The following is a 23,457-nucleotide window of genomic DNA, read 5'->3' on the forward strand; positions in this document are numbered from 1 at the left end:
ACCTTGTTTGGAAGCCAGAGATTTGACCAAGCTTTGGGGCTAAGACAGCCAAGGGGGTTCCAGGGCCCCTGCAAATTTAGCAGGATGGGGCTAGCAGCTGTCTCAGCTGGACTTGCATGAAACAGCTGGTGGAGCCAGGGTAGAGAGGTGAACTCTTCAGAGAGAAAGAAATTGAGGGGGAGAGAGATGGAAGCAGCTGCAGTTGATAAGGTCTTTCTGCCTGGATCCTTCTATGCAGGGGCTGCTGGGGCCCTTCCATTGCAGGGGCTGCTGGGGCCCTTCCATTGCAGGGGCTGCTGGGACCCTTCCATCGCAGGGGCTCCCCAACCCTGCCTCCACAGCTTTATTCACAAAGCAGCAAACAAGTTAAAGTGAAGCCCAGCGGGCTATAAACAATGGGTAAGGACGTCCTCAGCCGTGGGGCTCTCACCTTGAGGCCTGGTGATGTTCATCCTTACCTAACCCTAACCTTAACCCTAACCTTAACCCTACCCCTCACCCTAACCCTAACCCTACACTAAACCTAACCCTAAATCTAATCCTAACCCTAAGCCTAAACCTAACCCTAACCCTAACCCTTATCCTAACGCCAACCCTAACCCTAATCTTAAACCCTAACCCTAAACCTAATCCTACACCTAACACTAACCCCAACCTTAAAACTAACCCTAAACCTACCCCTAGCCCTAAACCTAACCATACCTTAATCCTAACCCTAACTCTAAACCTAACCCTAAGCCTAAACCTAACCATAAAACCATCCCTTACACTAACACTAAACGCAAGCCTAACCCTAACATTAAACCTAATCTTAACCCCTAACCCTAACATTAACACTACCTTAAACCTAACCCTAACACTAACCCTAAACCTAACCCTAACACTAACCCTAACCCTACCCTAACCCTAACCCAAACACTAACCGATAACCCTAATCCTAACCCCAACCCCAACACTAACTCTAACACTAACAATAACCATAAGCAAAATACCAAAACTAAACTGAACCCTATCCCTAAACCAAATCCTTCACGGCTCCTGGGGTGTGACCAGGCTCAAGTGAGGGTGGCGGTGGGTTACAACCCCAGCCACTGGACCATGACTGTTGGGGGGGGGCGGGGCGGGGGTGGCTTAGAGTACATGACATTCAGTTGAAATAGAGGAGAAGTAGAGCAACTTGGGCCTCTTTTGTTATCTTAGCAATCTGAGAGTCTCTCAGATATTTGTAAGTGGTTCTGTGCCCACTTGGAGGACCCTCCCCCACTTCTACCTTACTTACACGGGTGAACAATAATTTTTACTTTATTTTTTACTTTAAAAATGACTCGAGGGCTGGAGAGATGGCTCAGAGGTTAAGAGTACCATCTGCTCTTTCCAAAGGTCCTGAGTTCAGTTCCCAGCAACCACGACCATCTGTAATGAGATCCAGTGCCTTCTTGTGGCTGGCAGGCACCCATGCGGGCAGAATACTGTATAAATAATAAAGAAATCTTTTTTTTAAAAAGTGACTGGACCCAGCACTCAGGAGGCAGAGGCAGGAGGATGGATCTCTGAGTTCAAGGCCAGCCTGGTCTACAAAGAGAGTTCCAGGATAGCCAGGGCTGTTACACAGAGAAACCCTGCCTCAAAAGACAAAACAAAACAAAAAAGCCCAAACCAAACCAAAATAAAACAAAAACCCAAAAGAGCCGGGCATGGTGGTGCATGCCTGTAATCCTAGCACTCGAGGGCGTCAGTTCACTGGTGGGAGGACCTTTTTCGTGTCTTGAGCCTGGTTCCTGGGCAGCTGTGGTTAAAGGGAAATCTTGATTCTGTTAGTAACTTGATGGCTTAGTTTAGGCCTCAGGTTGCTGTTCCATGAACTGCCTTGAAATTTAATCACCCAAATTTATTTCCTAGAGTGTTTGTCACAGTCTCCTCCTCTAGGCCCATTAGTCACCGTCCTGTGACCTGACAGAGTGGTTATTGAAGACCTCTGTGGTTCTTCACACTAGATTTAGGGGTGTGGGTAACTCTGGAGCCAAGTTCTAACTTGACTCATGGTTGGGTGGGTTTCCCCTCCATTGATTGTGAATCTTTTTCAGGGCATCCCAGAGGCCCACAGGGAGAATGCCTACTTCCTATTCTTCAAAAGAGAGGCAGCAATTCCTTCTAGGGCCAGTATTCCCAGGCTAGGGACTATATTGTCCTTTGTTCCTTGTTATATCTCTGTCATTGCCCTTTTCAGTGTCCTTTTTAATAAAAGGGAGATATATACACACTTTTAAATGTCTTTCTTTTATTTTTGACACAAGGTCTCATTTATCCCAGGCTGTCCTCAAATTCCCTAAGTAGCCAAGAATGACCTTGAACTTCTGATCCTCCTGCCTTCACCTCCCACATGCTGGGGTTACAGCCACCCTGTGTGGATAATGCAGTTCTGGGCATCACACCTAGGCTCTATGCATATTAGGCAAGCTCTCTACCAACGGAGCTAAATTCCCAGCCCAAGATAACATACAGGGCTGCAGGGACCAGCGAGATGGCCCAAGAGGTCAAGGTACCCACAAGCCAGGTGATCTGCGTTCAATACTTGGACTCACACAGGGTGGGACAAGAGAACCATTCCTACAGAGCTGTCCCGTGACCTCCATATGTGCATGCCCACGTACACCCCACGCCAACAACAGACAAACCCTTTAGTAAAGGGGTGCAAAACTGAACCAAACAAAAGGGGGTGGCGGTGCAGAGCCCAAGAGTGTAGCACAGGATCCAACAAACGTTAGCTGTCTCCCTTTTTCACCCGGACAAGGCCTTCCTTATGGAATCTTGGCCGTCTTACTCATCTGGTTTGGAAACATCCCTGCAACGTTTTGTTTCAAGGCTATAGTTCCCTGTTCTAAGCATTTGGCCATCTCCTTCTTCCAACTGAGGGCTTGCTCTCTGGAGTAGGAGCTGTGTAGCTCCAGGTGGCAGGCACCCAGCAGCAGATGTAAATACACATCCAGCTGACAGGGGCTGCGTAGGAGAGTCTTGATAGTGTGGCCTCCTCCGTCTGTCCCTTCCCCCTCCCTTGGTCTGGACACTCCTACTCTGCCTGGCTGGCCGACACAGGGCTAGCCCCTCTCCTGCAGCTGTGCTGGGCCACTTTAAAGTTTATTCTGTAGAAACCTCCGCCAAGAAGTCAAAAGATGAGTTTCCTGCTCTTAATAGATAATTTTTATTGGTTTTGCAATAAACGTATGAAATAGAAACAATAGCAATAAACTATCCCAACAAGAAATCGAAAGGCTCAGGCCCCCAAAGCCCTTCCTGCCTCTTCTTAATGAGTCTCTAATTTATAGAGCGACCAGTGGGCCTACTTTTCTTTCTTCAAGCTCTGCAAACTCTTCCATCTTGGAGGCCCCGGGGTGCTCTGAGGCTGGGGTGGACTCATTTTCATATGGCTGCTGCAATGAACGCTGGAACATAGCAGAGCTAGACAGGAGGACGTGGTGGTGTTCCCTGTTTAGACCCAGTCCTGTTTCTTCTGACTTTGGCGGGTCGGGGGGGGGGGTGCGTCTTTCCTCTTTGATGTCATGTTTGTCACCAGAGGGTAGAGCAGGAGACCAGTCAGGATAGCAACTCAATATGGAAATAGCCAAGGGCCACAGTTTAACTTAAAAGAAATTACGTCTATGTATTTGGTGTGTGTGTGTGTGTGTGTGTGTGTGTGTGTGTGTGTGTGTGTGTGTGTGTGTTAGGGGCAGTGGCACAGGCACACAGTGAACATATAGAAACCAGAGGACAACTTGTGGGAGTTGGTCCTCTTCTACTGTGTGGGTCCTGGGGAATAAAACTCGGGTCATCAGGCTTGGCAGCAAGAGCGGTTACCCAGTGAGCCACTCTCACCAGATGCCACAGTTTAACGGTTAGAGAGCTGAGTGAGTGAGCAAGGGGCATAAAATACACCTGGAGGCTTAGCCAGGGCTTTTCACCTTTGAAGCCTCTATCTTCTGGAATGCGTAGCATATTTTTCGTTCATGGTGTGTGTCTCTTGTCAGAACTCAAATCAGCATGCTCAACAGCACCAAGAGGGGGGATGATATTGATGTCTTTGGGGGATATTAATGAGACCTCCTCCGGGCAGTTCTCAGGGGCAGCTCAAGCTAGCTGGAAGCCCTGGGCCTCTGCCTGTGGGAGTTTACTTGCTGGGTCACTGGCAGTGTCAGATGACAGTGATAGCAAAAGTCAGAACTGAACGCTCCAGCTCCACCTGACCGTTTGCCCTGAGGCCAGAAGCTCAGAGAACAGGTCCGCTTGCTCCCTCGCTCGCTCATATGTTCCTGATCACGCCTCAGAGGAGGTGCAGGCCTCCTCAGGGCCCATGCCTCAACGAGAGAAAGAGAGAAAGAGAGAGAGAGAGAGAGAGAGAGAGAGAGAGAGAGAGAGAGAGAGAGAGAGAGAGAGAGAGAGAACAAGACTAAGTGGGGTTTCCAACCCAGCCCTTCAGGGACTGGCTATCTCAGGGTGTGGGTGGGTGAGAAAGACCCTGGCAGTCCATGACGAGAGGCCACAGATGCTCTTAGCTGGAAGTGGGGACGCTTTCATCAATCATGACTAGATTGATACTCCGTGCTCCTTCCTGCCTGTCACCTTCTTCCGGTTTCTTCCTGTGCCTCTGCCATGCTTCTGTGAGGTTGAGCTGGGAGTGAACCTTTCCCGGGAATCTGTAGCTGCTCCCCAGCTCTCTGCTTACCCCTTCACCCTACTTTCCCCCCCTCCTCACCCGTGGGCTTGAAGGAAAGACCGCTGACTTTGCAACCCACAGGCCCAGCAAGTCCCCATCTATGGCACGCTGCTATGCTTCGAGGACACAGGACTGTGAACTCGAAATTGTCTCGCCTTTGTCACCTCCTGGCAGGTCTTTAGAGCTCGGGGAGACAGTGGAGCGGTACAAATCGCAGTGGCGTGGTGAAGCCCCCCCGTCCTTACTCCTGATGGGCTGCCTGACTCATATCCGTTTCCCTGGCAAAAAATAAGTTTTTGTTATTGCTGGCTTGGCAGAAGCACGGAAGAGTGCGCGAGGATCTACTGCCCCATGCATCACTGGCCAAATTGCCTGAGAAATCCCAGCTCTAGAACTTTTCATCGTTGGCTGTGATGTACCGAGCAGAACGGCAGCTCCATTTCCCCAGCGTGGCTCAGCGACGCTGGCACTTAGCAGATCCGCTCTGCTTGCAACTCCCAGCAAATATGGCCTTTCCTCTCCCCGTCCCCTCCCCGTGGCCCTTTTTGGCCCTCACCCTTTATCTTTCCCATCCCCCGCCCCCTGCCTGCTCATCAACCCCCTCCCTGCTTCCACCCAGCAGAGCCGTAGCTGGAGAATCAGGAGGAGGCCCACAATGTCATTTCCCCATCACTCTGCAGACGATTCCACACTAATGTTCTTTTAATGCTGTGATGCTGCACTAATTAATAAGCATCCTGCACAGAGGCCTCGCTCAGCTCTCCTCCCCTCTCCTCCTCATCCCTCCCCGCCCCTCCCCAGCAGCCAAGGAGTGGGGCTTCCGCCTGACATCCTGGCATCTGGCAGCTGAGAAAGGATTTCACTCCTCTACCTGGGCTGCCTGATATTGCTATGAGAGATAACTGTATACGAACCAATAATCTAGCCTGACAATCCAATTTACTGACCAATAGCGCACAATCCACCATGTCATCGGCAGTGGGGAGGCCCATAAATTAGTTCCTAGTAATTTATTCTGATCAATAGAATGGGCAAAGTCACTTGTCTCTTTAATCAAAGGCCTTCTCAGAGATGTCGGTGCAGGCTGCTGTGTGGGAGGGGGCGAGAAGGCCTTGGGTTCTTGCCACCGAACCCCTCACTCTGGCTTCCAGAACCCAGCAGAAAGCCTCCTCCAAATAGGAATGCAGTGGGAGGGGTCTGTGGTCCACGCTGCCTGTCTCAAGCAGGAAACACTGATCCTCAAAGAAGCCCGGGCAGAGGTGACCCGGATTGTGGTAAACAAGGATTGTGCTGACGACTCCAAGGACAGCATATCTCTTTGGAATGTTCTGAATCTTTTTTGCCTCCCCATCACAGGGAGGCCCCGGTCCTTGTACTGTCTGTAAAAGGAAGATTCCCAGGCTATGGGAACGTGCTCCACCAAAGCCTGCTGTGTAGATTTTTTTTCCCCCAGCAGCTCCTGGGGGGCTCAGCAGGGCAGAAGAATCCTGAACTTCAGTCCTTTTCTGGAACAGTTTGTCTCTAAAGAGGAAATCCACATAAGCCCTTAGGACAGTAAACTAGCCTCCTTATCTGCCTTGTCTGTCTCTACGGAAGGTCTGGTGGTTCATACTCCTGCCCAGAGATTGTCGCAGGATGTCACACGTTCTTCAGAAGGCTGTTACTTGTGAGGCTTTACTTCCATATCAGCATTAACAACTTTGAGCTTTTCATCTCTTCCCCTAACCCTTTGCATAGCTCACCCCATCACCCACCGGGAGCTCCAAGCCTCCATTCTTTTATGTATCTTCTCGCAATGCTCCAAAGGCAGCAACACTTTTGAAATCCAAGTTGTGGGAAGGCTGAAACAGGAGGATTGAGAGAGAGAGAGAGGGACTGTCCCAAAAATATTAATTTATTAAACAATTCAATGTCATTTTGGTTGTTATTGAATCCTCTTACCCTCTGAAGTAGATATTGTTTTTAGTCCCATTGAGTCAGAGAGAGAGAGAGAGTGAACAGCTTGCCCTAGGCCTCGCAACTGAGACTTAGTTGAGCAGGAATTGAATACCAACCACTCTGGTTCTACCTCACCCCACCTCTGAAGGGTCAATATTTTAGTCTATGAAGTAAACCGACAATAAACAGATTAACAGAAGAGAAATACGAATGTACCACGTGTACATGTACAAGAGCCATATAAAATATAAGGCCAAAAAGGGGCCAGACTGGGTTAGAGAGATGGATGACTTCAGATATGCAGAGCTCACACGAAAAGCCACACATGACCCAGCTGTGACCCCAGCACTTCAGGGATGTGTGCGTGTAGGAGAGACAGGAAGATCGCTGGGGCTTTTTGTTTTCTTAATTTTTAAAAGATTTATTTCATGTGTATTGGTGTTTATTCCCACCTGCATGTATGTGTACATATATATATCTATATTTGTATGTATACCATGTTTGTGTCTTCGGAATTCAGATGAAGGCATCAGATGAGGACATCAGATCCAAGCATTGGATCTCCTGGCATTGAACTACCATGTGGGCTCTGGAAATTGAATCCAGGTCCCCTGCTCTGAACCACTGAGGTATCTAGCCCCTCACTGGGACCTTCTGATCACCAGCTGTTACAGTCTCAGGGAAAAAGGTAGAGAGTGACAGAGCAAATGCCTAACACCATCCTATGCACCCCCTACCCCCTGACCCCCCCACCTCCACACTGAGTCCCAGGGGACTGAATGATTTAATATGCATCTACTATTTATTTTGGGGACATTTTTTTGCCATGGAGCCCAGGGACTTCTTATGTAGTCAAAGCATACCTCGAATTCCTGATCCTCCTGCTCTGCCTCCTACATGAGGGTATTACAGGCATGTACCACCATGCGCAGCTCAAGTGTACATAAAATGAAATTAAGCAGATGAGTAATATGCTTAGAAGAGGGTTGACCCATGTAGGGCTATTTGAAGTGTTTGTTAGTACAAACCAATCCTCAGAGATTGAGGAACAGTGCTGTTAGGACTCTCTGAAGATAGAGAAGTCCTTGAGGTGCTCCCCTTCCTGAGAACCTTCGCTCCCTCACCTCCCGTTCACTGCTTCGACTCCTTCTCCAAGTAGACAAAGACACGGTTAACCGTTGCTATCTCTTTGGAGTCGCAGAGAAACTTCAAATGTTTCTCCCACGGTTTAGTCCCTCCTCCAGGCCGCAGGGTAGAGCCAGTGCATTGGCCTTGGGCAAAGAGACCAATCTGGCGTTAGAGAGAACCAGCCTGTTCTTAGTGGGAGAGAGGGAAGGACAGCCCCGGGGGGCTGTGGTGGCTGCAGGGACCTGGGAAAGGACATCATACTCTTTGACGCAAGCAAGAATTAGAGGACAGCAGACGTTTGTAAAGAAACATGAGAGAGAGGCTGGTAACCTTGCCCCCCCTCCTAACTCCGCCACTGGCTGAGGGACCTTGGTCAAGTCACTTCAGGTCTGACCTTGAGTCTGTGTTTGAGACAAGAAAGGAGTGGGAAGTGAAGGCTTACAAGTCCCCCACTCTAACATCGTGGAGTTCTGTGTGAAGCTATAAAGAGGTCTGCTGGACTTTTTCTGAGACTCCTCTACTCTACCATGTCCGCTTTCCCCACCTCAAAATCTCCACACCAACGTCGGCAGTACCAGGAAATCTAGAATGTGCTGGACTGTTGTAGTCACCGCATGCAACCAACATCATTCCTGAAGCTGGAGCGTGGAGAGACCGAATTGGAGGGGTTTTTTGTTGTTGTTGTTTGTTTGGTTTGTTTTTGTATTTTTGGTTTATTTTTATTTTTATTTTTTTTTGCTTTTCTAGACAGGGTTTCTCTGTGTAGCCCTGGCTGTCCTGGAATTCCCTCTGTAGACCAGGCTGGCCTCAGACTTAGAGATCTGCCTGCTTCTGCCTCCTGAGAGCTGGGATTAAGCATGTGCCACCACCGCCCAGTTAAGATGGAGGTTTCTATGTCCATTCAGTACCTTAATTATGACTTTGATGACTTCTGTTCTGTCAAGGTCAAAGCCAGGACTTGTGATTGTAAGGAACCTCTGATGGCCTTTCTGCTAATCCTACTAGTTTCCAGGGTTACCCACCACAGGGGCGCTCATGCTAATGGCACAGATCCACTGAGGCACAGTGCAGAAACAGCAAAATTCCACTTGAAGTTCCAACCTCCCGTTGACTATCCTTGGATCTTGTTCTGGCCGCTCATCTCCCCTGATCTCCCCTCCCCCCACCCCCGTAACTGAGCTGAGCTGGAGGGCTGGGGTACACAGTCTTCGGTGTGATGGGGCCAGGTTGGAGGCCTGAGGCCAGCCCAGGGTGGCTGCATGGCAGGTGGACACAGTTTCTGGTGAGCAGGAATCTGGCACCCTCTGCTGACCCCGCGGCAGGAGACAGCTGGTGAACCAGGCTAGGGCTGCAGCCATTGGGAAGGGGGGAAGGGTGGGGTCTACCACTAAGTGGCAGCTTACTAGTCAAAAGAGCAGCTCCCCTCTCTGAATAGATCATTTTTATTGGTTTTGCAATAAGCTTATGAGACAGGAACAATCGCAATAAACAAACGGAACAAGAAATCGAAAAGATGGCCCCCGAAAGCTGTTACTGAGCCCTTCACACCTTCTTGTAATGAGTCTCTAATTTATAACAAACTCAATACCAGCATTTGCAGGGTTCTGTAGCTGGGAACCCATGGCCTCTCCTGTGTGTGGCTTGTCACTTTTTAGGTGCCCGAGACCTGGTTTCAGAGGTGGCAGAGATTCTGTTGAGTATGAGGAAGCGTGAGTCCTGGAGGCTCCAGTCAGGCCCTTACTTCCGCCATGGCTATCTCTGTGTATCTCTCCTTTAGACCTCACCAGAACGGAGGAGGCTGGCTCTGGGGAACCCACTTACTCCTGCCTTAGCCCCCTCACCAGCCCTGGTGATGGAAGCCAACATCATTTTAGATCTCCAAACTAGAGCTCTGTATGGAAGGCTGTGATGGTTAGCAGCCTCCATTGTGCTCAGAGAGGGGTAAGGCACTGGCAAGGAGCTGAGTCTTTTTTGTTCCTCAGGGGGTAGAGGTTCTGCCAGGACAAAGCTATGCCCTCCCTGCCTCATCCTGCAACAGGTTAAGGGTGTAAGAAGGATAAATACTCCCCTGTAGAGCAAACATGCATAAGGCCAAGCCTCTTCTTTCTGGCAGGGTTACCTAGGGAAAGCCACATCTATTCCCTTGGCCTTCAGATCCTGGCTCAGGGTCGGTTTCCTTGTCAGCTGGAGGCTATAGAAAGGCACAGTTCCATCTCTACCCTACTCTGAAGTTCCCTTAAGCATTCACTTTCTCCAACCCTTTTTGTTATCAAGTAAAGCCTTTCCCTAAGGTGGCCTCCTGTCCCTTCACTTGACCTCAAGGTGGCACTTGCCATCCTGCTGAGTGTTTCCTGGCAGCTGGGCATAGGGGAAAGCTTTCAGGGATGGGAGCTGCAGCCCCCCAGCAGGCTACGACCCTGTGACCAAGTGCCTCATTGAGATGCCTGCAATCCTTAGAGGTGGCCACAAGATGTCAGTGCCAGGCCATACAAATGGCTCTTGTCTTGTAGGGCAGCAAGGAAGGAAAGCAGGGAGTTAGTCAGTGCCCACCTGCCCCCCTTCTCACAACAATTCTCTGTGTCTCTTACTTGCTCTTGATTCTTTGCTCCAAACTGGGGTGGCTAGGAAGGTTGAGGGGGTGGAGGTGGGTTTCTGAGACTCCTGGGCATCCTGCTCTGGGAAAGATGCTATAGATTCTTGTGAAAAGCTACTCTGTCCCAGTGCGCGCATGCGTGCGTGCGTGCGTGCGTGCGTGCATGTGTTCAGAACATCCTAAAAAGTTAAGCTAAGGAGTGTACTACTAATAATTATGTACTCTGCATTAATAAAACTACAAAGATTTTTATAAATTTTCATCATTATATAGAAATGATAAATGTTTGAGGAAATAAATATACATTTAATCATTTTTGTAGCACATGCATGTTTTGAACATTAATACCCACATTAACAGGTACAAATGTTTTAGTCTACCAGTTAAATTAAAAAAACAAAAACGACAGAGGGAGGCAGAGGCAGGCAGAGGCAGAGTTCGAGGCCAGCTTGGTCTACAAAGCAAGTCCAAGACAGCCAAGGCTAACACAGAGAGACCCTGTCTCAAAAAAAACAAAAAACAAAACCCAGCTAACCAACCAACCAACCAAACAAACAAAACTGAGAATGCTAGCTTTGAGCCTGCCTGTATTTGTGTGTGATGCTGCAAATATTTGTGTCCACACAGACAAATTCATATCTGGAAGGCCTTAGAGATGTTCCTGCTCTGGCCTATCCTGTTGACTTATGCCTATGGTCTTATAATCCCTGCTCTCAGGAGAATCACCAGAAGTTTGACGTCAGCCTAGACTACATAGGGGTCTCCAGGCTAGCCTGGGCTACATGATGAGACTTTTTACAAGGAGAGAGAAAGGATTAGAGGAGTGCTGGAGGACACCCCTGGTGTCATAGATGTGGGATCAGAGACCCAGAGGTCTGCAACTGAGCTGTCCAGTGGACCTAGGACCCTTACTTTCAGCCCAGCATATACACTTCTGGCCTGTTGCCCTGGTCCGCGTGGCTTAATTCTTAGAAAGCTCTCCGATTTCCCATCAGCCAGCAACTTTCTGAACCACATCAGAAGGAAACGCAAAGAAGGCAGAGATGGAAGGAAGGAAGAAGAAAAGGCCATACCACGTGGGTATAAGGCATCTTGGTGTCTCTGCACGGCCGGTGTGGGTGCCTATAAGTGAGTTTGTCTCCCTATAGCAGATCTGCCTGTCTGCGTTTGTGTTTGAGTGAGCCTGAAACCTCAGAGCCAAGGCCTGCTTGAGAAAGTGGTCGTGCTTTGGGCTAGCAGTGTGGGAGCAAAGCGCATAAGTGTTAGTGCGCATGCCTAAGAGTGATAGGGTAACCGCGAGTGAGAGAGAGGCTGCCCCCTCTCGAGCTTTTCGGCCCCCACCAGACTGTCCCCTCACAACCCCAAGTGTTTCGATGTCCCTGCTCAGCAGCAATGAAATCTTTTATCGGTTGCGGCACCAGCCCCCTTGTCGGGATTTCAAGGTTCCTGCCTCCTCCATCCATCTTCCGGGGCCTCCTGGTATTAGCATTGATCTACAGGGGAAATGGAGAGCGCGGCTGGGTTATTACGCACCCGCCCGCCTTCCCTGGGCTGTGATTGAGTGCACACAGAGAATTTTTGAAACATGGCCACCCTAACTTATTCTGTCTTCCTGCCAATAGCGTGGCACGGGTCCAAATTACGGGTCGATACCAGCTGATCTTTTTATGTTAAACTGTGATGAAGTTGCTTCTGTGTGGAGATGGGATTAGGCCCTGGGCCCTCATTTAATGGAGAACTTTTGGGATGGGGAAAGGGGGGAATCCCAGAGCGGGCAAGGGGAGTGGTCAGCGAGGCATAATGTTGGGCAGGGTGGCTGAGGGCGCATAGTATGCGGTGTGCACAAGCTTGGCTCTGGGCCTGGACTGCACGCATACTTGAGGAGCATCAGAGCCAGCCCTGAGGCCCCTGGGCTCCTTGCTCCTGCCTCATTTCTTCCCTTGAGGTCATCCCCACACCAGGGACCCTCAGCTCTCCCATCAGACCTTCCCGTTGGTCAGCCAGTCTGCCCCTGCAGAGGCCCCCTCCTTGCTCCCCTCCAAGGATAGAATTCCATTTCCTTCCAGCCCTTTCCACTCTTCCCCACCCCCACCTCTACACACCTGCACCATCAAACGGGTTTGTCTTTAACCTCCAAACAGGGGACTTTAATTAAAGAGACAGTGACCCCTTTTATGAGTTTGGTCGAGTTGGGTTTCAGGGCCCTTGTCGCTAGAGGCTCACATAACGCTAACAAAAGCTTGCCCAGCCCCAAAAGGCTCCCTCATAGGCATTGAGGTGGGGGACACAGGGTATCTGGGAGGGGCGCGGGAAGAGGGAGCCATCTTAGGGTCAGGAGCCCCAGCGACTGAATTTGTGAGATTGGAGTTTAAGGGGGGGGTAGGTAGGCTAGGATCCCCAAAGGGAAACACTGGCTGTGTAGGACATTTGGAGTTTAATCTCACAAAAGGACATCGTGTGGATCCTGGCAGTATGGTGGTGGCTTCTTGTGCCATGGATCAACTTCCAACGGGGCCTCATGTGAGTGTCCAGAGCTCTTATCTCACTTGCTTGTTGGTTTGCACTCTTACAATGTAAAACTGGAAATAATTTCCCAGGAGAGTAGGCTGGATAGAAAGCACTCTAAGAATAGCCATTTTTCTTACATATTTAAGGGAAAGTGATTTTATGATAAGGCATGATTGCCAATAACTGTAATAATACCACTTGGCATCTGGCAACAGATATGAATTTTGTCCTGTGTCTGGAGGTTCTGATGCCGACAGCACGCGCGTGCGCGCGCACACACACACACACACACACACACACACACACACTTAAAAGGGAGTTGCTTTTTTTTTTTTTTCCGTGCGAGAGTGAGTCAGTTTCAAGCCTTCATGTGCCTCCGGCTCACCATTTCACCCCCATCTTCCCTAAAGACCCCCGAGGACAGGCCACTGCTTCAGGCTGCTGCAGTGAATTCAGACCCTTATCTTATGTTGAATCTCTTCTCGACTGTTGATTTTTAACCAAGGGCTTTCCCAGGTCCTGTAAGGGATGTTTGTTCACCCTTTGATCTGGTTCTTTGATATCCTTTGTGAAGTCTTTAAACTGGAGCGGGTGCCCAACCTGCCACACTTATTCACTCAACAAACTTGGACTGTTAAAAGGAACCAAATGCAGAATTGATTAGTTCCGTCAGGGAGGGTGTCCCCAAATAGAGAACACTCCCGTTAACCGGAGGCTGATGCGTTTTCAGTTATCTACTTGGAGAATTAGTCACCCAAATGGCTCGATATGACAAAACCTAGGGTTGAGCCCAAAGTAGATTTGTGGAGCAGAAACTCACCACTCCTCAATTTCTTCTGCTACTGTGGGTCCCTGGCTACCGTCTTTCTGTGTGCTGGCCAGCCACAGACACTTAGGTGGGATTTGAGGACAACAGTGAAGAATCAAATGACATAGTTACAAAAGTGCTTGTGTGTGTGTGCGTGTGTGTACAGCACACAAACAAATACTAACCATCTTGAGGCTATCCCTTCGTGTGAGTGTTCTGTCCCTGTGCGCACAGAGCGTAGCCTACCCTCGTGAGCAGCCTGTCTATGTGTGCGTCTGTGCGAGCTGCACCCACAGAGAGAGAGGTCACAGCCTCTTCCCTGCTCTCCAGAGGAGGGATCTGGAGGCCAAAGGGGTTGGGGGCATAATTGGTTTTGGCATTTCCTACCTCCGCTGCCCGGGAAGCTCTCTCTGTTTCATCTACAGCCTGATCAATCCCTAGTCATGTGCCTTTCCACATGGACGCCCCTGACCCCCCCCCCCCCCCCCGCAACTCCCCATGCTCTAGGAAACTTCGTTAGTACCATTAATCTGCTGACCCAGGCGATTCTCTTCCTGCAACTCAGCCTCATCCCTCCCTAGACACCCCCGACCAGGCAGAAATATCCCCTTATGTTTAATCCACCCCTCTGTCAGCTATCTCGTCCTTTTCTCACTTCTTCCTTCCTCACTCCTGCCCGGAAGGCTCTCCCAAATGTGGCACCTTGTTTATTTAGTTCATGTTTGCCACCGGGACCTAGAAGCAGGACAGGTCCTGTATGGGTTGCCCCTTAACGGCAGAGGGTATGGGGTCAGACTCTGGCTGTTAGGAACCATGCCAGGAAAAACCTGTAACGTGTATGGAATGTTTAGAATAGACAGGCATTGGGCTAGAGGCCTTTTACACAGCTTCCTCAGGGCCTAAGAGGAAGGCATGATGTCCTTCACACCTTTTAAAATTGCTGCTACTGACTTGGCTTTTTGAGACAGGGTTTTATGTAGCCCAGGCTAGTCTCAAACTCAGTATGTAGCAGAGGACCTTGAGTTTATTTCTTTTTCTTTCTCTCCTTTCCTTTTATTTATTTAATTTGGTTTCTCAACACAGGGTTTCTCTTGTAGTCCTGGCTGTCTGGGACTCACTTTGTAGACCAGGCTGGCCTTGAACTCAAAGAAATCCGCCTGCCTCCAGAGTGCTGGGATTACAGGCATGCTCTAGGACCTTGAGTTTGCAATCCTAGGATGCCAGCTGCTGAGTCCTGGGATGACAGATGTGCTCCCACATCTGGTTTTATGCCATGCTGGCAATGGAACCTGGGTCTTCCTGCAGCCACTCTACTCACTGAGCCACATCCTCGCCCCACTTTCTCTTATTTACATTTACTTATTTTGTGTAATTGCCTCTGTGTGTGTGTGTGTGTGTGTGTGTGTGTGTGTGTGTGTGTGTGTGTGCGTGCCAGTGCTCATGTGGAGGTCAGAGGAAAACTTGCAGGAGTTGGATCTCTTCTTCTACCCTGTAACAGGTTCCGAGGGTCAGATTCAGGCTGTCAGGATTAGTAGTAAAGGCTTCCACCTGTGGAGCCATCTCCCTGGCCCTTGGTTGGATTTTGTTTTGAGACAGGTACTGACTGTATAGCCCACGTTGTCCTGGGAATCACTATAGATCCCAGGCCAGCCGCAAGCTCACTACTGTTTCCTTCAGCATCCTGTGTGCTAGGATTACTATGTGTGCCATCACCTCTGCCTCTAGTCCCCCCATTTAATGGGGAGGAAAATAGAGTTGGGACCATTACTCATTAATAAGTAGAGAAAGATTGGAACACAGCTCTGCCTGACTCAAGCCATTCCTTCTGTCTCATAGAAAGGAAGAGGGTCTCCTCATTCTCAAACGAGGCTCAAGGAACAACCTCCCAAAGAAACTCCATGTGGAAAAGGACCCTGGCCTGAGGGCTGTCTCATTTACTCTGAGCCAAAGCTAGACCTTGAGGCTGAGAGAGAGAGAGAGAGAGAGAGAGAGAGAGAGAGAGAGAGAGAGAGAGAGAATGTGTGTGTGTGTCCCTCCTGTCCTCTTCCTGTTTGCCTAGAAAGGGTCCATGATGTCTGATGTCCAGCCCCTGCTGTGCCCTGGTGCCAGGATACAGTGCCTCAGCTGGGTCCAACCTCACAGTAGATGGTCCTGCTTCGTCTCTGGCCTCTGTGGTTGATGTGCTGGGCCCATTGTCCAGGCAGGAACAAAGACTTCGGATTTAAGCCCAGTGACCAAGCAGTTCTACCAAGCAGAAAAGACTGCCCCCCCCTTGAAGCTGGGCCCAGCCAAGGGGGGGCACGGTAAGAGGGGGACCTGAGAGAAAGGGGACAGGGAACCTTTCAAAGTAACTAATTAAAGGGCCTTTGCCTGCCTCCTCCCCCTGGGTGCCTAATCTCTTTGGGGCAGTAGCCAGACAATGTGCCCGCCACCCTGCCCCCCTTCACTCGGAGTTTTAAAACAAGAGACAACTTGAAGTTAATGAGCGCCACCTGACGGGGGTCCTCTAATGAGAGGGGGCTGCTAGGCAGCTCACACATTCTCTGATTCCATGAATAGCTCCCCTAACCCCCAGAGTTTTATTCAACTAGGGCCAGGGGCAGGGGGGCAGAAAGGAAGGGGCCCTGCTCCTTGTGGAGCACGTGGTGTCGGAAGGAGGCCCCCCTCTCCTCCCCCATGGTCCATGCCCAACATTGAGGCTGAGTCTCACCAGGCTATGGCCTGAGCTGGCTGGTTGCCTCTGGGCCAGCCAGCTCTGCTCCTAGGTCCTCGGTCACTGGCATCCATCAGTTGTTTGCTTTTCCAGACAGGGCCCTGAGGCAGAGGAGGGATGTTTTGAAGCTACAGGGTTTGGTGGTAGGGCCAAGCACCAGGGGTCAGGCGACATCTGGAAGTGAATTGGGAAACCTTTCTTAGACACTGGATAGTTTCTTGCCCGCATAGCTCCCCAAGTCTCGCCTCACCCCTTTCCTCTCTAATCTGTTGGGCTCCCACCTTTGATCTGACCTTCCTCATAACCAACTGTGGCTCCTTCTGTCTCTGCACCTTCTGTTTCTGGCCTAGGTGGTAAGCTCGGCCGCCTCCTTGGTAGATTCATGGGTCTCCCTCTTGTGAGAGTGGAACAGTAGATGCCTGTGCAGCGGCCTGAGGGGGGGCAAGTTTGAGAACTCTTTGGGGGCATTTGGGGGAAAATGGTGAATCATCTCTCTCTCTCTCTCTCTCTCTCTCTCTCTCTCTCTCTCTCTCTCTCTCTCTCTCTCTCTCTCTCTTTCTGGGACAGGGTGTCTCTGTGTAGCCTTGGCTGTCCTGGACTCACTTTATAGATCAGGCTGGCTTCAAATTCACATCCATCTGCCTGCCTCTGCCTCCTTGAGTGCTGGGATTAAAGGTGTGTGCTACCATGCCTGGCTCCAATCGTTTCACTCTTAAGCTAACAAACCATTCCTACACTGACTGTTCATCTTGAATTTTAGGCTAGCCTTCACTCAAGCCTATGGTGGGACTCAGGATACAAAGCTTTGAACTCAAATGGAGACCCTGGGAAATGGGGTACAGGATACCTTATCTTTGCTTTCAGACAAACATCATGGGCTCTTTGGAATTCCACTTCGCCCACCCCCCTGCCCCCACTATCCAAGAAGCTGAAGGGGTAGCATTCTGAAGAACCCAGTGTGGCTTGAGTTGGAAGGGAGGGTGGGGCAAGACAGCATGAGGGTCTCCAGCCAGCAGAGCTTCATGGACAGAGGTGACTAATTTCCCAGCTACTCATGGCGAAAATATCACATTTCATGCTTTGTTGCCGATTCATAGAAAAATCCTATTAAAACCGGGTGGACTATTTATACAGTTTAAACAAATGATGATCAAACATTTTACATGTTTTGAGAAGAACCCAGAGTTATGCTTCCTGTTTACACTTCATCCATTGTGTGGTAAACTAGCATGTTGAGTGTTCAACTGCTTTGAATATGAGTGGGTTGAGGTAAGGGAGAAAGCTTGAGGTGGGGACCTGGTATGGCTGCTCTGTCCAGCAGGGGGCGCCCTCTCCCAGTGTCAAGTCCCGTTCCTTCTACCTCAAAGGCCCACAGATGGGCAATGCTTTTTTTGTTTGTTTGTTTGGTTATCCCTTCCAAGTTTCTTCCACAAGGAGTACCTGTAGGACTTTGGTTATATGGAATTGGGGCTTTGTGGCTAGATGTGTGCAGTGCTAGTACCTCCCACTCGCAAAGCTGTGTTGTGTACAAGTGTGTCTGTGTGTGTGGTTTGTGAGTGGGCCGTGTACGTAGCACGTCTCTGCTGACTGATGCTGTTTTCCTTCCTCTTAGTCAAGACCAAAGGTCTCTCTATCCTCCCACACACCTGGCCTCTTGCACACACACTTGCATGTGCACACATGTTCCTGCACACAGGCTGGGCCTGTGGATGGGGATAGTTTCTGTAAAGCAGGTATAGAGGCTTGGGGGGGGCAGTGCTGGTGGGTAGAGGTAGGTGCACAGAGAGCTATAGGTCTCCCTTTCTGAAAGCATGAATCCCCACCTCAATTTTAAAGAATTCTCAGGAGCACCTAGAAGCTGCCCAACCCTACACCGTGACCACCCCACCCCCACCCCAGAAAGAAGCATTTGAAGTGGTTGAGTCCTCTATCTGGTCAGCCCGGAGGCTCATCGTGGGAACTCGTCACAGAGCCCCAGGAGCTGGGTGAGCAGACTCCAGGGTAAGCTGGATGGCCCCTAGGGCAGGGACAGAACAGTCCTACCTCAGGTCCCTGAGCTGCCTGTCCCTGCCCACCAGGTGGTCCTGCCTCAGCAGTTTTATTACCCACAGGGAGATAATGCCCGCAGGGAAGCAGCTTGTTCTGAAGGGGGAATGTGCAACCTCACTCCCACCCCCGTGGTCCAGCCGTAGGGGCCAGGCCTGGGCCTAGCTTGACTTCTGATCAGGTGGCTCTCCAAGGGGCTCAGCTGGGATTACCCTGAAGAGGCTACTGATACCACGAGTCCTCAGAAGTCCTGCCTGGGAGGAGGAGTGGTTGTGGAAAGAAAAGGGCTGAGGGAGAAGAGGTGGGACCAAGGTGGAGGGTAGGCTTCCTTGAAGGAAGACAAGAGAAAGTTTAATTGGGCAGAGGAGCAGGGTGGGGTGGGGTCTGGAAACAGTGGAGGATGGAGTGTGTGGCTCTCAGGCCATCGACTACAGGGACTGGGAAAGTGGGAGTCACTGAAGGCACATAGCTCAGCACTGTTGGCAGGTGTAGGTGACATGAGATTGCTGTTTGATTTCTCTTGGTATTTACTGTTATTTGCGTGAAAAATTTTCCCATGGTCGCAGAACTGCCTGGAGCTTGAGCTAAGGAGCAGGACCCAGCCTAGGGATATTTAATCATCTCATCATGGAAATCCTGTCTATGTTGCTTCTTTCCTGATTTGCTTGTCTCGCTCCTTTTTTTTTTTCTTTCACCCTTTCTCATTCCTTTTTGAGACAAAGTCTTATTAATATAGCCTAGGCAGTTTCTATTATTATTATTTTTTTTCAAGACAGGGTTTCTCTGTGTAGCCGTGGCTGTTCTGGAACTTGCTCTGTGGACCAGGCTGGCCTCGAACTCAGAGATTCACCTGCCTCTGTCTCCCGAGGGCTGGGATTAAAGGTGTGTGCTTCTTCTCCCAACCACTCTTCCAATAGGCAGTCTTTAAACTGCATTATTCTCCTGCCTCAGCTGTCTAAGTGCTGGGACCCCAGGAGTTCCTTACCTAGTTTAGCTTGCTTTTTTTTTTTTCCCTCCCTATGTCCTGAGCCTGGAACTGCAGTGAGTCCCAATGGCATCCATTGAGGGGGAAGACCTCCAGCAGCCTGACCTGGAGGAGCCAACACTGTCCTCTCTGTTTTCACCACTGCCTGCACTTTATTAGAATTTATAAGTTGCCCCGATTGAAGGGGAAAATAATTAACATCCCTACAAATATATCGTAAACAAAATATTTATTAGAAATAAATAACTCATTTATTTTACATATTTCATTTCAACAATAACATTACCCAATTTATCATTTAACATTTTTGCAAGACAACTTAACGACTACTTATTAGCATTTCCATTTTTCACCCTCGCACCATAAAGCACGGGCGCTCCCCAAATGGCCTGGCACAAGCCGAGCCAGGAGCTTAGAAGACCCTGGGGAGGGCTGTGGGTCCTCTGGCCCTCCCCCTTCTCTGACACACTCCAACATACGTAAGACTGACAGCTGACAACACACACACACATATGTGTTCACATTCAAACACAGATACCTTCCACTTAAGCACAGGGGAACCTCACAGAGCAGCACCCCTGGAAAGACACATGCTAGCGTGCAAATAGACTTCCTGACTCATTCCAAATGCTTGGGCTCACACAACTCCCTACCACCACCACACTCACATTCACACACATAGATGTGCATGCACACTCATACAAATTGCCCACACCCCACAGCACACACAGTCAGAGGCTTTGGACAATGTCCACCTCATATCCCATAGAGTGGGCTACACAGAGGAAGAAGCCATCTCTCCATCTGCCCCACCCACCCAGGCCTCATCCAGATTGTCTCCCTGTCTCCCCAGCTCAGTAAGGACTTTCTGGGACCTGAGTGCCCATGTTCATTGCAAACTTGTGCTTCAGGACGTCCCACTGAAGACCCTGGCCTAAGTGTGTTCACTCTCAAACCCCAGGTATGCCTGCTGGATAGAAGTGTGTGAGAACCAGGCCTCCCACAGCTGCCGGGGTGCTGGGCTGGGAATTCAAGCCTGGGGGCTCTGCATTACTATCTGTGGGAAGTGAGATGAGACTACCCGCAGATATTCAGTATATTTAAGACCCCCTACTTACCCAAGGTCAAGGCTGAGCCGACCTCCCACAGTTTCCTCCCTAACCCTATGGCAGAAGGAGAGAAAGGAGCCAGGAGAAAGTATCCAGATGGCAATCTGGGCCTGAACATCCTTATGTTCCTACTTCCAGACTGATCTGGGGGTCTGGTACATTCCCCTGGATCAGGATGTCTAGGAGGCACCCCTAAATGCTAATAGAGTCAAGCTGTAGTACCCCCCTCCCTGCCTCCTTCTCAATTTCTAAGCAATACGCGTTCTAGTTTATTTCATGCAGAGGAAACAGATGGGTGCACACCCCTCATGGACACACATGTGTGTGCACACATGTGTGCATCATTGTGAATTCTTACCGGCCAACTCATCACCCAGTGCCACCCCAACACGTGATAGATTAGACACGGGTCGGATGTTGAGGGTAAAGGCTGCGATGTTCCCTTTGAGTGTACAGCTTCTCTGCTGTCATCCTGGGAGGTAGAGGTGGGAGGCAGGGCAAGGTAGGGCAGGGCAGAAGGCCCTTTGGAGTCAGCTTAGTCCTCCCCCTTCCCCCCCCAAACTCCCCCCCCCCTGGCTGGGGGTTGGGGGCTGGGGGTTGGGGACTGGGGGCAAGGCCCATGGGGAGCACACACAATGGTTGGAGGTTGGAGGGTCTGAAACTGGAGACTTTAATAAAAACCACTGACAGCAAATAAAGCTGCCAGGGGAGTCCCATTACCCACAACAAGGACCCTTTGTGAGCCAAGCAGGGCTGCCCGACCTTCTCCAGCAGGCTGGCTCCATCCCACCCACCCTGGACCACAGCCCCCTGCTTTCAGTTTCCATAGCCTACTCTTCAGAGCAGCCCATCCAGCTCAGCATCTCTCCAGCTCTAAGAGGCACAGCGAGCGGGGTATGCCCACAGACTGGAAGCTCTTCTCGATGTCTACCAAGAACCACCTTTGATTCTGATCTCTACAGCTCCAAGCTGCTTGGTCCAATAAGCCCACAAGCATCTCTTGTTAAATGAGCCCATGCCTTGGGCGGGCTCCACTTGCCCAGCTTGGTGGGACGATGGGGATGGTGGTGGAGTGGGGGAAGCCATGGATGACTTGATCTTGATGTAGACCCTGATGTGGTCCTTAACCCTAAAACTTGCCTGTTCCCCTCTTGTCACAAGGCTGCTGAGCTAGGGCAGGATCTGGCTGAGTCCTGTAGCTGTCCATTGCCAGCTGTTTGCCACTGAGTTAAGTCATTTCCTCTCTCTGTGCATCAGTTGTCTGTCTTATCTTCAAAGTCGGGTTGATTTAAAAGGAAGAGGGAGGGAGGGAGGGACCGGGAGGAGATGAGGGAGGGGGCTGCAATCGGGATATAAAGTGAATAACTTTAAAGAAATAAATTTAATTAAAAAAAAATAAAAGAGAGAAGAAAAGGATCCCTTTGAGGATTCATGACCAACTGTGGATCCCACTTATAAACTTTAGAGCAACTCCCCACTCCCTAATGAGGGCCATCATACCAACTCTCTTTAGCCCCAAGTTGGGACCACACTGTGACTTGTACATTGGCTTCCAAGCAGGTTCAAAATCCTGCTCTGGATCTCTGTCTTGACAACATCGCTGAGGTGCCTCCACAAACAGCTGTTCTATGAGAAACTGAAGAAGAGGATGGGACATATAGTGTTTGACATCAGCTAAGAAGTCCATTCTTTGGTGACAGGCTTAGAAGCCGTGATGGGAAAAGAAAGTTGGGGTGCTGGCTTGGAGTTTGGGCACAATGGGAGCCATGTGGGCAAAGTGAGATGAGAGAGCGGTCCCCTAGCTCAGATACGTTGGGAGTGCGAAGAAGGAAACTTCTCTGAACTTAGATGCCAAGGCGAGAGTTTGAAAGGGGCAGCCCGCAGGATTTTGGTTATCACTTTAAGGGCGAGGTGGGGTCTAAGATGGGGCACCACCCAGGGTGACAAGATGGGGTCCGGCCATCACAAGTCCCTCCCAGTCCGGCAGGAGGGAATTCTGGTGCAGGGCGGGGAGGGAGATTAGGAGGCGCTCTCAATTGCCTTAATGGGCTCTAAGAGGCGGGATCCTATTACAGCTCGGGGTGCCCCGGGGTGCCTTGCTGGGAAGACAAGCTAATCTGCCATGCAAATTAAATCCTGCCTCAAGACGCAAGGCCTGCTTAATGTGATCCATTACACAGTTTACTTGTTTATATCTAATATTGGAACAGGCAGCCCGGGCGGGCGGCAGCGGCAGGCGGAGCGGCCCAAAAGCAGGAGAGTAAATTACCGGCAAAATGAGCTTTTCCAGCCTCCGCCGCTGCCGCCACCCGCGCGGGCCCGGCTCCCGCATCCCGGGCGCCCCCGCCCGCCCTCCCGCCCGCCCGCCCGCAGCGTCCCCTCGCTCGGCTTGCTGTTCCGCTTTCTCCCGGTTGGCCTTTGAGTCTCTTTCTTCTCTTTGTCTTTCTCATTCTTCTGTCTCTTGACCAGTGTCTGTGTTTCCTCATCTCTTTCTTGGGTTCAGCCTCAGCCCTCTCTCGTCTCTCTCTCTCTCTCTCTCTCTCTCTCTCTCTCTCTCTCTCTCTCTCTCTCTCTCTCTCTCTCTTCTCTCTCTCTCTCTCTCCTTCCCTCCCTGCCCTTCTCTCTTTTGCCTTTCTCCTGGGTGATTCCAATCTTTTCCCGCTGCAGTAATGGACTCTTTGGCCTCTGAAGATGCCTGGTAATCCTGTGGTCCCGCGTGTGTGGAAGTGGAGGCTGAGCTCAGGAGTTTCTGGGCTCACACTTGCACATAGGGCTGCAAGGTGGGCCTGGGGATGGCCGGCTTGGGCTCAGAGAGCACAGCTATTTTTACTAGTGACTCTGTCCCTGGCTGTGGGGGTATCTGGAAGGTGTCACTGTGGGGGGTCCTTATATGAATCTGCCAGGAGTGGGTATGAGTGTGC

The 23,457-nt window shown here is 50.4% G+C and overlaps 1 long non-coding RNA gene across 2 annotated transcripts; it reads right to left on the bottom strand.

Moving 5' to 3' along the window:
- Positions 1-13,237: 13,237 nt before the first annotated feature.
- Positions 13,238-21,168, bottom strand: LOC311585116. 2 transcript variants are annotated; one of them, XR_014775105.1, is made up of 4 exons: positions 20,895-21,168; positions 16,678-16,827; positions 16,394-16,570; positions 13,238-13,506 (listed from the first exon to the last, which is right to left on the bottom strand). It is a non-coding gene; the product is annotated as an uncharacterized lncRNA (long non-coding RNA). The 2 variants fall into 2 exon arrangements; XR_014775104.1 differs by lacking the exon at positions 16,678-16,827.
- Positions 21,169-23,457: the final 2,289 nt, after the last annotated feature.

Source organism: Acomys minous (genome assembly GCF_964271855.1).
Source record: "Acomys minous genome assembly, chromosome: 2".
NCBI classification, from domain to species: domain Eukaryota; kingdom Metazoa; phylum Chordata; class Mammalia; order Rodentia; family Muridae; genus Acomys; species Acomys minous.